The sequence below is a fragment of the Tachyglossus aculeatus genome, chromosome 16, assembly GCF_015852505.1.
Source record: "Tachyglossus aculeatus isolate mTacAcu1 chromosome 16, mTacAcu1.pri, whole genome shotgun sequence".
NCBI classification, from domain to species: Eukaryota; Metazoa; Chordata; class Mammalia; order Monotremata; family Tachyglossidae; genus Tachyglossus; species Tachyglossus aculeatus.
In genome coordinates, this window is record NC_052081.1 from 28,997,438 (window position 1) to 29,013,495 (window position 16,058).

Consider the following 16,058-nt stretch of genomic DNA (forward strand, 5'->3'; position numbering starts at 1 on the left):
TCCCCACCCCTATGGCTTGGACCCATAAAAGCTGCCCTGATTTGCTCCATGGAAATTCTTCAACTCTGACCACACTGCTTTCTCCATACTTGAGTCTGAAAGCCATTTTATAATAACAAACGAAAAGTCAGTTCATTCCCACAAGAACAGAAATATACTTTAAACAGAAGAAGCTTCCTTGTCAAATAATTCATTACCCTTCATTCCATTAGCCTTGGGAGAAATTGCAATTTTCCATGGTTTCTAATTTTAATTTAAATTTGGTAGGATTTTATTCTCTATCAGAATTGCCACTCATAAGGAAAGCCCCCATGAATTAGTTTTAAAATCACTAACAATATTTCAGTATTGTTTTTATGTCAAAAAGTGGGATTGGGTATCAAAAAAGTATATAGGTTAAAGTTATGTTTAAAGATGACAATCGCTTTGATTTGTACATCTTTGAGGAAAGAATTAACATTTTGAATTAGAAAACTTACTAAACTAAACTGGCTGCTGACATTCCTAAATTATAGTTTTTTTCCTGACATTAGAAGTGGTAGAAGTAAATTTATTTACATTCCATAAAGAATTTTGCCCACGTATGACATGCAACGGCTTCACAGTTATGGTTCTAGCTGGTCAAAATGATAATTGGTTACCAGTTTGTTCTTAAAAGTGCTAAAGACTCTGCAATGGAACAGATGGTTTGGAACTTCTCACATGAATTTTGCAAGAATTTCCTTTAGATGAGCAAGGGCAGGTTTTTTTGGTTTAAAATGTCTTCTTTCAGTAAAGAGGAAATAGTTGTAACATTAATCAGTAAGGATATTCATGAATCTTTTAGATTGCATTCCATCTATTTTGGGGGATGTCACTTCTCACCCCTGTCCCAGTTAATAAGAAAGGCATTAGCTCTCTTGGTAAAGAAAACACATTCAAAAATGCTAAAAATGCAAATCATTAGAAAGAAAGCTTTTAATGGTGGGTTTCATTAGTAGACTGAAAAACAGTTGAAAGTCAGAATCTTGTTTCTAAAATAGTAATATATATCTTTTAAAATTTAGCTTCCATATATCAGAAGGAAATACCCAATATGCTTTTTAGAAGTATCGCCTAGCTCAATTATACAAAGTCATGAAATATTTTCATAAAGAAAGGTCGCATCACAAATCCCAAGTATTTTTGGAGTCCAATCATGTAACTTCCTTTCATATGAAGCTGCATTCCCTTTTTTTTGACATTTCCTTCCACAACAAAGCCGATTAAAAAAAAAATCCTACCATGTTTAAAGAGAATAAAATATGTTCAAAAAGAAGCACAAAAAATCCAAGTTAAAGCTGATGTCAGCCTGATTCTAGAGGGTCCCTTCTCAACGTAATGGCAGAGAGTAGCAAAACCAGAAAAATGTAGCATTGTTTTAATCTTCAGTAATACCATCTTTTATTTGAGGAAACCATAAAACTTAAGCTAAAAGGTCCTTTCCAATGTAAACTTGCCAGAATATCTGATGAATTGCACATAAACTGTCTTTTGAAATGCTGAATTCTAAACTAAAACATTTCCATGATAGTATATGTTGCAAGTAACCACCCACCCTTGACAATATCGAGGACCCACACAAAAGCCACCCACCCCCTATCCCAAAGCCACATACCCTCACCCCAGCATCCCAGCAAGCATGGCTTAGTGGATAGAGAACAGGCCTGGGAGTCAGACGGGCCTGGGTTCTAATCCCAGCTCTGTGACATGTGACCTTGGTGACTTGCCCTTCTTGTGACTTGTCACTTCTCTATGCCTCAGCAACCTCATCTGTAAAATATGGGGATTAAGAGTGTAAATCCAAAGTGGTACAGGGACTGGTCCAACCTAATTAACTCCAGTGCTTAGAACAGTGCTTGGCACATAGTAAGCACTTAAAAAGTATTATTATGGTCATTATTAATAATAACCAGGCAATATGTTCGAAGTAATGGTCCGAAGCAATGATGTTTACTAAAGGCAGGTCTGCATCGTTGTTACCCCCACACTGGCACACCTGCAAGTGGTTCCAAGATGCCCAGAATGGAGCTGGATCTTGGGTCTAGCACGCCTTTTTAACCCTCCAACATCCCACACTCCTCCCTGCTTCTGTCCCAAAGGCCATTCTCCTCCCATCTCTGATGTCTCTTCCTAGGTGGTCCAGGATATTTCTGAATAAGGTGGGGGTGTTCTTGGACGAGGGTCACATGTAGAGGGGGTGCATACGACATCGCTTTCCCCTCCCGCTCACCTCCCAGCAGGATTTGCACAGTTCTTTCAAAGGACACCATCAGTTTAGCTGACATGACCTCTGTGAATGAACAATCTTCTTATCGAGCCACCCAGGAACAGGGAGGGGCCCTCCTGGTCCTTCTGCTTCTTTAAAATTCTCCATTGTGTGAAGGTGATACCCTTTAGCTCCTTGGTGATTGTGGTCTTGACCATTTTATTGAAGATGATCACTTTGCCCTTTCTTGTTTCACAGTCTATTTTACCCTAAAGAAAATTCCCTCTTGCTCCCTGGCTGCTACTAGCAACTGCCCCACCACATTCTTCCTATTCATCTTTTGTTATTTTTCTCCCAAAGAATTTGTGTACTCCAAACTTTACATTTCAACCACTCTAACAAATATGCAGAGCTGGACTGGTTCCCAAATCAGTACTAGAAAATACCAGTATAACAGCTTAAGAGCAGTGCTGGGGTAAAGAGTGCTCAGAAGCATCAATTTCTCTGTTTCTGTCTTTCTCCCCCTTTCCATACTGGCTCCAAGTAGCTCTTTGCTTGCTCCACACTCTATGCAAGCTAGCCTGAGTCAGATACAGCCCAGATTGCCCCAGATTGACTGCCACGGACACTAGCTCAAAGGGATTTTCCCAGTATCCTTTCTGGCTCTGACATTATGAAAGACCTAATATATAAATGCACTCGACAGATCCCAAATTTAAAATTCAAGTAAGTAAGCTAATCCTAAAATATTTCCATCTATCTTTTTCAGATAAACTCCTGCTCTAATTTTTCTCTGCCAAGAAGATGACTTAACTGAATGATGACATATGGTATTTTATTGCAAACTGTATAATCAAATATGCAAATAACAGTTCTAACATTCAATACAAATTAAACTTATATACAAAATGAATACAAAAAGAGTAGCCTATCACTTAACTGTCTTGCTTTACTGTGATGTTAAACAAAGAAAGTGAGCCCAAGAGATAATGACTAGAAAAATTATTTGCTTTATAGAATTGTCAATGTTTGTGCCTTTTCATTACTTGCACATTTTTTTCAACTTTCCAAATGAGTGACTAGCCAATGACACAGTCTTCCTTTCATGATCACATCAAGGCCAAGAGCAACCGTTTCAAACACAAAGAAGCCTCCTGTTTCATTTGTAGAGAATGCAACAATGTCCTCATTTCCAATTTTTTTTTTCCCTAAAAAGTGACAAGAACAGGACATGTTTTTCTTTCCTCCCTGAATTGAACAATACATAGCAATGCCCTTTTCAGATGTACAAGAAATTAGCTCCTATGTAGTCTGAAATAAAAAGAATGAAAAACATTAAATGCCTTTAATCATGATTTCCAATATAGCCCTTCAAATATTTTCATTTTGAATTTTGTCTTTACTCAGTTTCAATTATTTTATGCTGTGAAGAACCTATAACATTGGGGAACCTTGTCCCTTTCAAATACTTCATTCTGATTTTTGTCTTTATCCAGTTTCAATTACTTTATACTGTGAAGAAACATATGGGAGCCTGTCCACCTTAAATTAGGAGTTTCCTATTCTTAATTATTTTTGAGTGGTATTGATTAAAGACTAGGGAGAGGGATCTGTTAACTGTGTTAAACTGCATTTAAAAAGGTCAATTGCCTACTTGGGGAAGTCATTCTAATTTAAGTCAATTTGGAGAGTGTGCTTCCTTTTCAGTTTTACTGATATTTTATAATTTTCTCCAATTTTCAAAAAATAACTTTGAAATCTCATGCCCTTCTATATATTTCCAGTTCCTTAATTAGGCCTGGAGACTAGTTTCAGTATGAAGCATCGTGATCATCATCGTCAAGAATTCTACTCACCCTTCTTTTGTAAAGCTCATTTATTGAACCTTTAAAATATGCAAAGTGAAAAAACTACCCAACTTAATTTTAATGATCCTCTATGTGCAAAACATCAGAACCAGGTCACATTAAATAATGGGCATGTTATTCACCAAACAACATACTAAACTATCTGAAATGACATATCTTTTCATTTCTATTTATTCTTTTCCAGTGACCTTTAAACAATACATTTCTTTTTTAAAATAGCCAGAAATTCATTCACTAATTGGTGGGCTAGATTCCGCTGAATAAATCTTAACTCATTTGAAAAAGGTTCAGTTATCAACAAAATGAAAAAAAGTGATAAAATATGTTCTGTAAAAGTCCAAAAACATCTCATAATTAACACCTTGAATCCTAGATCACATAAACTTTTTCAAATAAAAAAGTGGATTTACCAGGGCATTCATTTATCTTGTCTTTCACCATTAAAGGAGAAGTTTGCCAAGAGGGGATGGCATGTTGGTAAAATGCTAAGAATATTCAGGATAAAACCAACTCTATTAATCCTTCCTCTCTAACTTCCTAAATTCAATCAAGTAATTCAATTAACTTTTCCTTTCAGCTGGGGAGTTAAAAGACCAGGATTCCAATCCCAGTTCCACCACTGTTGTTTGACATTGGGCAAGTGACTTAACTTCTCTAAGCCTCCATTCCCTTCTCTGCTAAGAGGGGATTTAATGCCTGTTGACCCTCCTACTTAGACCGTGAGCCCCGTGTGGGACCTGAATATCTTTTAGCTGCCTCAGTGCTTCGTACAGTGCTGGACATTTAGGAAATGCTTAATAAATACCACAGTTATTATTATCATTATTGATAATGATGATAATGATGAATTGCATTGTGTGAAATTGTCTTTGATTTCATGCAATTTTGCATGATGAAGATAATCTAAGGGTACAGAATATATAAAAGTGAGCTTATTTGGGAGGGCATTCAAGAACGACATCCTTGAGCATGCACTGTTGGAGTCAAGGACCCCACTGAAATTTTAGATGGCAAATTATTGAGCTCTATTGTCCAACTGGCATGATCCAAGTTGGTGAATTGGGTGCATACTTTGCAGAGCAAGCCTTTCATGAAGGTAGAAGGAGGAAGAACAGAGAAGTGAGGTGACTTGCCCAAGGACACACTGCAGACAAGTGGCAGAGCCTTAGATAAGTTAGATAAGTTAGAGGCTTAGATAAGCAGATGAGGTAACTGAGGCACAGAGAAGTTAAGTGACTTTCCCAAAGTCACACAGCTGACAAGTGGTGGATCCAGAATTCGAACCCATGACCTCTGACTCCCAAGCCCGTGCTTTTTCCACTAAGGCATGCTGCTTCTCTCTGCAAGGTAATCAGGTAGGACGCAGTCCCTGTCCCGTGTGGGGCTCTCTGTCTTAATCCCCTGGTATACAGATGAGGGAACTGAGGCACAGAGGAAGGGAAATGACTTACCCAAAGTCACACAACCAACCTTTTTCAGCCCCTGGATCTCGGCCAGACTGCCAAGCCCAGTGCAGGGTGGTCCTCCTTCCTCATCACTCCCACTCTTTCAACACCAAGCATCGTTTAGGCCTCCATACTCATTAACCTGAGCTCTCTATCCATCCTCCTGTCTCTCCCCACTTCAATCTATACTTCACGCTGCTGCCCGGATCATCTTTGTGCAGAAACTCTCTGGGCATGTTACTCCGCTCCTCAAAAATCTCCAGTGGCTACCAATCTACCTACGCATCAAGCAAAAACTCCTCACTCTTGGCTTCAAGGCTCTCCATCACATTGCCCCCTCCTACCTCACTTCCCTTCTTTCCTTCTACAGCCCAGCCCGCACCCTCCGCTCCTCTGCCCCTAACCTCCTCACCTTGCCTCGTTCTCGCCTGTCCTGCCGTCGACCCCCGGCCCACATCCTGGAATGCCCTCCCTCCGCACATCCTGTATATATGTTTGTACAGATTTATTACTCTATTTATTTTATTTGTACACATTTACTACTCTATTTATTTTATTTTATTAATACGTTTTGTTTTGTTGTCTGCCTCCCCCTTCTAGACTGTGAGTCCACTGTTGGGTAGGGACCGTCTCTATATGTTGCCAACTTGTACTTCCCAAGCACTTAGTACAGTGCTCTGCACACAGTAAGCGCTCAATAAATATGATTGAATGAATGAATAAGGCCTCAGGGCTCCTGAAGTCTGAGATGAGAGCCTGGCTCAACTCTGGCTCTGCTCCCTCCCATGGTTGCCACCTGTTCAGATCCTCTAGGACATCTAGAGAAGCAGCATGACATAGTGGTTAGAGCATGGGCCTGGGAGTCAAAAGGTCATGGGTTCTAATCCTGGCTCTATCACTTGTCTGTTCTGTGACCTTGGGCAAGTCACTACACTTCTCTGGGCCTCAGTTACCTCATTTGTAAAACGGGGATTGAGATGGTGAGCCCCACGTGGGATAGGGACTGTGTCCAACCTGACTTGCTTGTATCCACCCCAGCACTTAGTACAGTGGCTGGCACATAGTAAATGCTTAACAAATACCATAATTATTATTATTATTATTACCTGCAGGCTCCTGAGGATGCTTGAGGCTACCCTTGACCTCAGGCGTATCTAGGGTAAATTGAGTCACTCCCAGGACTCAAGGTGCCCCCCAAATCCAGGAACCACACTGGGTCCTGCATAGGGTCAGCTGACTTTACTGGGCTGTTGACAAGCCCATCTTCATTCCTTATACACTCTAAATACACACCCTCGCCCTTCCACACTAGGCTGTAAACTCCTTGAAAGCAGGGATCTTGTCTCCAAGCGTAGTGCTGCAATGATGATGATGACAATGGTGATGATGACGGAGGCCAGAGTGGGAGCTTCAGTCATTGAATTGGGGCAGGAGAACTGTCCCAATAAAGGTGATGGCTATTTAAGGCCAAAGTTGCACGTCCCTGAGAAAATTATATGTTAACTCTTACAGGTGGGGAAACTTAAGATCCTGAGGGCCCAAAAGTGACAAACCCAAGAATACAGCTAGGTTTAGTGTTTAGTTTTCCTGCTTAGAGGCATTGGCCCAAAGTCAATAGAAGATTGATAAATGTAACACGTTAGATTTGGAAACAATCCATGCATTTGACTTAGAGAATCACCAACAAGTTTTGCATTTAGCAAGGTTTTGCAACAAACTCACAGTTCCCATCCTGAATGGACTCTTGTAATGAGCCTACGGGTATCATGTAAGACAAGACATAAAAATACAAACCAAAAATTAAAGTGACTCCAATTAGTTGTTGAAATGGGAAAATACTCTTGACAGAACAAGGAAAGAAGAAATTCTCTCTTTGAGGAACCAAATTATTTTATGAGAAATTGAAAATGAAATGAATTTTTTAATGCCTTCTACCAGAAAAGGATCCTGGTTTTAGAAGAATTAAAAATTTATTTCATTATTCATGACCTTGTACACCAATAATTTATACTGAGAAGATATTTACTGGCCATGATCCATAAAGATAATTATGCATCATTTCCAGACTATCTTGATCTGGTAGACTTGTCAACTTTATCTTGATATATGTTCAGAGTAGCAAGAATATTTATTCACATATTTATATACTCAAATACTATCTTAGAAAAATTAGCATCATTTATTTAAAATGACAGAAGTTCCAAAGTTCATCAAATATTTAGACATTACCTAGGCACTTGAATATTCCCCCACCCTGAGCCCCACAGCATTTATGTACATACGCTTACACACTGCCATTTCCCCTGTCTGTCATTTATTTTAACATTGGTCTCCTCCTCTTAGATTATAAACTCCTTGTGGGTAGGGATTGTGTCTATCAATCTATTGCACCCTACTGAACACCCCAAGTGTTTAGTTCAGTGCTCTGCACCAGTAAATCCTCAATAAATTCTATTGATTGATCGATTCTAGGTAAAGACAATTGAAGTATTTTTTGAAGAGTAAAGGGTTTGGTGATTGAAGTTATTTATTTGCCTTTGCATGAGTTGTTCCATATTCCCGGAAAGGCTCCTTCTCCCAGTTGTATGATTAATCTATTCAAAACCACCCTAAACATCACCTCTTACATTAAAACCTCCCCATTATGCTGAGTATTATTAGTAGTTGGTAGACTAACTACTCAATCTACTAACCTGGCACACCACTAAGGCTCACACCACTAATGCTAATTTGGCCTCTTACTCCCCACTGGCTCCTTCCCCTCTGCCTTCAAGCATGCTGAAGTTTCTCTAATACCAAAAAAGCTTTTCCGGATTCCATGGAGCCCTTGAACTAATACCCCACCTTTCTGCTCCTTTTCTTGTATAAAAAACTTTTAGAACGGGCTGTATACTTCTGCTGCCTACCTTCTTCTTTACCAGCTCTTTTCTTGATCCATTAAATCAGGTTTTCTCTACCTCAAACAGCTCCAATCTCTCTCCAGCTACACTATTGCATGTTTGCTCTCGACTCCAAGACACCCCTAGATGTCTTGCCAGCACCTAGGAAAACTGAACTCTTTGTATTTCTTCCTCACCCTACTTCTTCTCCTAACTTCTCCATCTTTGTCAATGACAGCTCATCCTCTCTGTCCTGTGTCAGCAACCTTGGTGTGAATTTTGACTCCTCACTATATTTTAATCCTCATGTTCAGTCTGTTGCTAAAGCTTGCCAGTTTTTTCTCCACAGGTTTCTCAGCTCCACCCCTTCTTTTCCACACAAATAGCCACCATCCTGGTTCAAGTTGTTGTCATCTCTCCACTGGATTCGTCTTCTCTCCCAGTGTCCAACCCCTCTTCCCTCTAGTTTGTACCACAGCTCAAAACACCTTCCTCAGATCTTGGTTCACATGTCTCCTACCCACAAAAATCTCCAATGGCTACTCATTTCTCTGCACATCAAATAGAAACTTCTAGCCATTGGCTTCAAGGCTTTCCACTGACTCTCCCCTTCTTACTTATCCACCCTCTTCACCCACTGATTGTCTGCCAACTCTATTGTAATGTACTCTCCCAAGAACTGAGAACAGTGCTCTGCACTCAATAAATACCATTGATTGACTGACTGATTGATTGATTGGTAGGAGTTGTTGGAGTTGCAGTCCCTTTAGGTGGTAAGCTCATTCTGGGCAGGGAGTATGTCTACAAACTCTGTAATACTGTACTCTCCCAAGTGCTTTGTACAGTGTTCTGCACACAGTAATCACTCAATAAACACAGTTGATTGACTGACGTATATTAGCCAGGGTTCCTATTCGACCTGTTCACCTCTTGGAACAACCTAGGTAGTTCTTTGATTGGAAATCTCCGCAGATCGCATCTCCCTAGCAAGCAGACGTAGGACTAGAACACGTCTCAGCACTTAGTGCAGTTCTCAGTGCTTAGTACAGTTCTCTTGGCACACAGTAAGCACTTAATAAATACCATTATTACTACTATGTCCCCGATTCTCAGAGCAGTCCTCTCTTCATTGGGCCTAAAGGGGAAATACTGTAGATGATGGAAATGATGATGGTAAGAAAGAGAGGGAGAGAGAGAGAGAGAGAGAGAGAGAGAGAGAGAGAGAGAGAGAGAAAGAGAGAGAGAGAGAGAGAAGTGTAACCACAATAGGACTGGAGCCTTGTTCTTAGACGCTGCTTTCTATATCATTCCAGCATCCGAAGGCACAATGCCAGGCATTTACTTTTGGCCTTTTTGCATCTGAGCTGGGAGATAGAACTGGTCCACAAAAATGGTAATGTATTCTCTCCAGGGAACAAACAGAATGGTTCATATAAAGAGACGCCAAACCTGCAGTACTTAATTCATCACCTGCATTTGTGACATTTTAATTGGGCTGAAGCGCTCCCAGGGATGGGAGGAAAAGCCCTAAATGGAGCTATCACTATCACAGCTGATGACTGGAGGGAACATATGCTGAAGGGTCGTACATCTTTATTGACCACCCTGGGTGACTTACACCCATGACAAGGGCTGGAGAAATTTCCTGTGTGGTGTGGACATTTCATAATGTGATTGGCAGTCTGTGTCCAAAGCAGGCAGCACTGGGGAGATAACTCGTGTCACTGAAAAACAGTCTAAAACTGAATGAGAAAATCAGCACTCCCTGCCAGGTGTTTGTTGTTCAACTGAAGGACAGGGAAGTTGTGCTCGATTCCCTGGGCTAATGTTTGTCCACAGAAGGAAACCCTAGAAAGGCTTGATAACAAAGGGTTTTTGCTTTCTGTTTTTGCTTCAAAAGCTCTTTGTCACAGGGGTATTTACATTAGTGACATCACAATGAATTCTAGGTCCCATAAGCATTCAAAAGTGCTGCTTTCTCACTGGGTCAGAGCAGATCACTAGCTCAATCTTCTTCTGCTTGAGGATTTTTATTAATCTGATTTCTGAACTGGAGCCTTGTTGCTGATATATCTAGAATGAGGGGCAGACTAAAGAGCACTCTTCCACCCAGAGCATTCAGAAGAAATAAGCGTGATAAGGGGTCTGACCAGATTCAAAAGTGTGCCCTAGAGGGGCCCTTTTTTATGGTATTTGTTAAGCCCTTACTATGAGGGTGGAGAAAATATAAAATGTCCCAAAATCACAGTTCCAAATTCATAGATGTAGACGGGAGACATGTTCCTTTCCCACAAGGAGCTAACAGTTTAGAGAGGTTGTCAGACATTCATATACATAAAGTATAGATATCAATCAATCATATTTACCGAGGACATGCTATGTTCAAAGCACTGTACTAAATGCTTGGGAAAGTATAGTGCAACAGAATTAGCCAACATGTTTCTTGCCCATAATGGGTTTACAGTCTAGAGGGGGGACAGATATTTACATGAATAAATAATTTATAATATATGTTCAGAAGTGCTGTGGTGCTGATGGTGGGGTGAATATGAAATGCTTAAATGGCACATAATAGTAAGGGCTTAATAAACACTCTCATTGTTATTAATCCCAAAGGAAGTAACCAATTAATTTTTCTAGCCTGCTTTGCCACAAGTACTGATTAAACAAAGAGAGTTACATTCCCATAAACCAGCCTGGGTGTAGAATTCTAGGAGCTACTGTCTCTCAACCAGAGCAGAGAAGAAAGAGACAGGACTATGGTGTAGTGGATACAGCATGGGCCGAGGATTCAGAAAGACCTGGGTTCTAATCCCAGCTCTGTCATTTGTCTCCTGTGTGACTTTGGGCAAGTAATTTAACTTCTGTGTTTCAGTTTACCTTATCTGTAAAATGGGGATTGAGTGTGAACTCTATATGGGACATGGACTGTGTCCAACCTGATTAGCTTTCATCTACCCTAGTCCTTAGTACAGTGCCTGGCACATAGTAAGCATTTAACAAATACCAAAAAAAAAAAAGCCAGTTGAAGGGCCTTTGAGTTTGCCCTCTCCCTTTTAAAGACTTGGCTCCACCCCAGTGATGGCTACTACCTCCACCCCTTGAAGTGAAGGTAAATGTCTCCATACTACATGCCAAGAACTGAACTAAGCAGTGGGACAACTAGAAATCTTTATATCCATCAATTCTCATTAGATCAATGGTTACTACAGCAAGATAGTCCCATAACATTAGATTCTTTAAGTGCACATATACTACTGTAAAGTAGAAAGGAATATGGCAGGCAATATATGCATTTATCAGCTGGCGAGAAATTGGTATCCTGCCCTCGGCAGGAGCTGGTCAGCCATAGCAGTAGAGTAAGAAGGTCATTAATCAATCAATCAGTGATATTTCTCAGTGCTTAACTGTGTGCAGAACACTGTCTAAGCACTTGGAAGCGTACTATACAACTGAGTTGGTAGGCATGTTTACTGCCCATAATGAGCTTACAGTCTAGGTCATGTAGGCAGCTGAGGTTTTTTTCTGATAACATTACTTGATTTGGCTTGATGTTGACCTTAAAAAGAACTTAGGATTTCTGCATGGCCTACTGAAAAAGGACGCGGGTTCCAGTCCCAGCTCTACTACTTCTTAGACTGTGAGCCCGTTGTTGGGTAGGGACTGTCTCTATATGTTGCCGACTTGTACTTCCCAAGCACTTAGCACAGTGCTCTGCACACAGTTAGCGCTCAATAAATACGACTGAATGAATGAATGATCTTAGGTAAGTGGCTTAGCCTCTCTGGCCCTTAGTTTACTCATCCAACTTACCCAAGATCACATTGCAAGCAAGTGGCAGAGCCAGAATTAGAACACCAGTCCTTCTGACTCCCAGGCCCGTGCTCTGTCCAGTAGACCATGCTGCTTCTCCTGTTGAGCCAGCCTCATTCCAAAAGCTGTTGTTTTGGCTTCTAGTTCAAGTCCTGAGCCTTCTGGTCCCTTCTGAACTTCCATGGAATGCTGTGGGAGATGGGCGTTGGTTGGTCAGGACCTTTCTGCAGCAATACCCAGAAGCACAGAAGAAGAGGAATAAGGAAAAAGGACCTTATCCTTCTTCCCTCCACAGTTCCCCAAAGGGAAAGATTTAGCCCACAGTAAGATTTTCCTTGTTGCTCAACTTAGAAAGTATCACAGCACTTCAATGCTTCTAAAGCCCCTGAAACACAATAATCTTCAGTATTTTCAGTCATCCATGAAATGAACATTCCAGAAATACTGCAAATTGATGAGCCACCCTTGAGCAAAGCTACTTACTCACAGGGAACAAATGCTGTTAGGCGAACTGAGAGAGAAGCAGGGAGAGGAACAAAAAAAACCCTTCAGCATATTTTCTTCCTGAAAGCAGACACTGTGAACAGATATTGAAATTATTGCTTTAATTGATCCAGCCTGCACAGACCTCCATTAGGTGGGAATTAATTACCTTCTAATTGGAGGTGTGCAAAAAAAGATACATTATTCTTTGAGCATTTTAATAAAATGTCTGCTTTCAGTGTCCCTCAGGTCTTACTTGATAAACCATGCAGATCTAGAGTCAATGATCATGGGGGAACCGGAATTACATGGATAATGTATTTCTACAGATAATCCTTAAACTCGGTTTAATTATTTTCACCTCTTTCCCACAAGAAGCCTTTTACTTGAGCTGTTAGCAGGTAGCAAAATTGACCCTAAGGGAGGAATACAAACTGCAGGTGAACAGTGAAATGCCTGACATGCAGACAGTAGAAGGGAAGAGAAAAACCAGCCAGTTGATATTCACACTGCCCCAATGCTGCAGCACTTATGCACATATCCATCTGTGGCCTAGTGGAAAGAGCATGGGCCTGGGAGTCAGAGGACCTGAGTTCTAATCCTGGCTCCACCACTTGTCTGGTGTGTGACCTTGGGCCAGTCACTTAACTTCTCTGAGCCTCAGTTATCTGATCTGTAAAATGGGGATTTTTAAAATGGTATTTGTTAAACACTTACTATTTGCCAGACACTGTTCTAAGCCTGGTGTTAATACAAGCTGATTGGATTGGACACAGTCCCTGTCCCACATGACTCTCATAATATTAATCTCCAGAAGTGCTGACAGCAGGAGGGCAACAGAAATGAAGAGGAAGCCCAGTTTCCTCTTCTGCTGTCTTTCCCTCCTTTTCCTCCTTTTTTCTGCTCCTTCTCTAGTGCTGGTGCTGCTGTGGCCCAACTGATGAGAGCTTCTGGCTGCTGGTCATTGGGTCACCAAAGTCACAATTCCTGAAATCTGACTCTGCTCCCCCTTGGGCTGGGAAAATCAGGTCATCTCATTTGGGGCCATGAAAATGACGCAGTGTCTTCTCTTGAGAAGTTTACATCTTAATGGGGAAGAGAAGCTGATCTAAAATGGCAAATATGGATTAGTTGTTTATACATATATATGTGTGTGCATATATAGCTGTGTATGTACATGTGTATATACATATATATATGTATATATATCTGTATGTATTCTATATATATAAATCTAGACTAGTTTCCAATGGCTTCTTCACTTTCCAACAGCTGCTTCATTTCCCAATGGCTTCTTCCACACTGCTTTCAAACATGCTTACGTTTTCCCTATCCCAAAAAAGCCTTCTCTTTACTCCATGGTTCTCTCCAGTTATTGCCCCGTCTCCCTCCTGTAATTTCTCTGAAAATTTCTCCACTTCCTCTCCTTCAGTTCTCATCTTGAACCTTCCAATCTGGTTTCCACCCTGTTCACTCCATGGAAACAGCCCTAAAGTCACCAATAACCTTCTTCTCAGTAATCTTACGGCCCCTATTTCATCCTAATCCTACTAGACCTTTCAGTTGTCTTTGGCATTGTCTACCAACCCTCTCACCTTGAAAATGTATCCAATCCTGGCTATACTGATTGATACTGTCCCTTCATAGCTCTCTAACTTTCTGACCGCTCCAGGTCTTTTTCTGGCTCCAACTCCTCAGACGTAACATGTTCAAAACAGAACTCCTTATCTTCCCACACAAACCCTTTCTTCCCCCTGTCTTTTCCATCACTGTAGACAGTACTACTACCCTTCCTATCTTACAAGCCTATAACCTTGATGTTATCCTTGACTCACCTCTCTCATTCAACCCACATATTCCTGTCTAGTCTACCTTCACTCAGATTTAAAAATTCACCCTTTCCTCTCCATCCAAACTGCTACCTTGTTGATCCAAGCACTTAACCTATCCCTTTTTAACTACTGCATCTGCCTCCTTGCTGACCTCTATGCCTTCTGGCTCTCCCCACTCTAGTCCAAACTTCACTCCGCTGCATGGATCATTTTTTCAATGGAGGTTCAGTCCAGGTTTCTCCAACCTACAGTGATTATCCATCCAACTCTGCATCAAACAGAAACTCAGTACCTTTGGCTTTAAAGTACTCAATCAGCTCACCCCCTCCTACCTTGCCTCAATGATCTCCTACTACAGCCCAGCCTGCTTACTTAGTGCTTTCTCTAGAGCCAACTTGCTCGCTGTGCCCCAGTATTGTCTATCTAGCTGCCACATCCCTACATTCCACTTCCTCCCTTAGCTGGGAATACGCTCCCCTCTCCATTTATGGCAGGCCACCACTCTCCCCACCTTCAAAACCTTTTTAAGGTCACATCTCCAGGAGGCCTTCCTTGATTAATCCCTCTTTCCCTGGCTTCCTCTCCCTTCTGTGTCACCTATATGCTTTGATCTGGGTCCTTTGGGTATTTGATATTTTCCCCGCCCTCAACCCCACAGCACTTATGTATGTATCTATAAATCATATATAAACTATTTATTTATATTAATGTCTGTCTCACCCTCTAGACTGTAAACCCATCATGGACAGGGGACATGTCTACCGATTCTGTTGCATTGTACTCTCCCAAGTGCTTAGTACAATGAGTGCTCAGTTAATGCTATTGATGATGATGATTAAGATTTAAAAGGCATGAGGGTAAATTTGGGCACAGAATAACTCCCTTATCTCCTTCTACAGCCCAGCCCGGACCCTCCGCTCCTCTGCCACTAACCTCCTCACTGTACCTCATTCTCACCTGTCCTGTCGTCAACCCCCTTGCCCACGTCCTCCCTCTGGCCTGGAATGCCCTCCCTCCACGCATCTGCCAAGCTAGCTCTCTTCCTTCTTTCAAGGCCCTACTGAGAGCTCACCTTCTCCAGGAGGCCTTCCCAGACTAAGCCCCCTTTTTCCTCTCCTCCTCCCCACCCCCCGCCCTACCTCCTTCCCCTCCCCACAGCACCTGCATATCCCCACAACACCTGCATATATGTTTGTACAGATTTACTACTCTATTTATTTTACTTGTACATATTTACTATTCTAATTTGTTAATGATGTGCATCAAGCTTTACTTCTATTTATTCTGATGACTTGACACCTGTCCACATGTTTTGTTTTGTTGTCCGTCTCCCCCTTCTAGACTGTGAGCCTGTTGTTGGGTAGGGACCGTCTATATGTTGCCAACTTGTACTTCCCAAGCGCTTAGTACAGTCCTGTGCACATAGTAAGCGCTCAATAAATACAATTGAATGAATGAACGAATGAATCAAGGCCTCTCTTTATGTCAAACCCTTTTGAAAGCATTTTGTA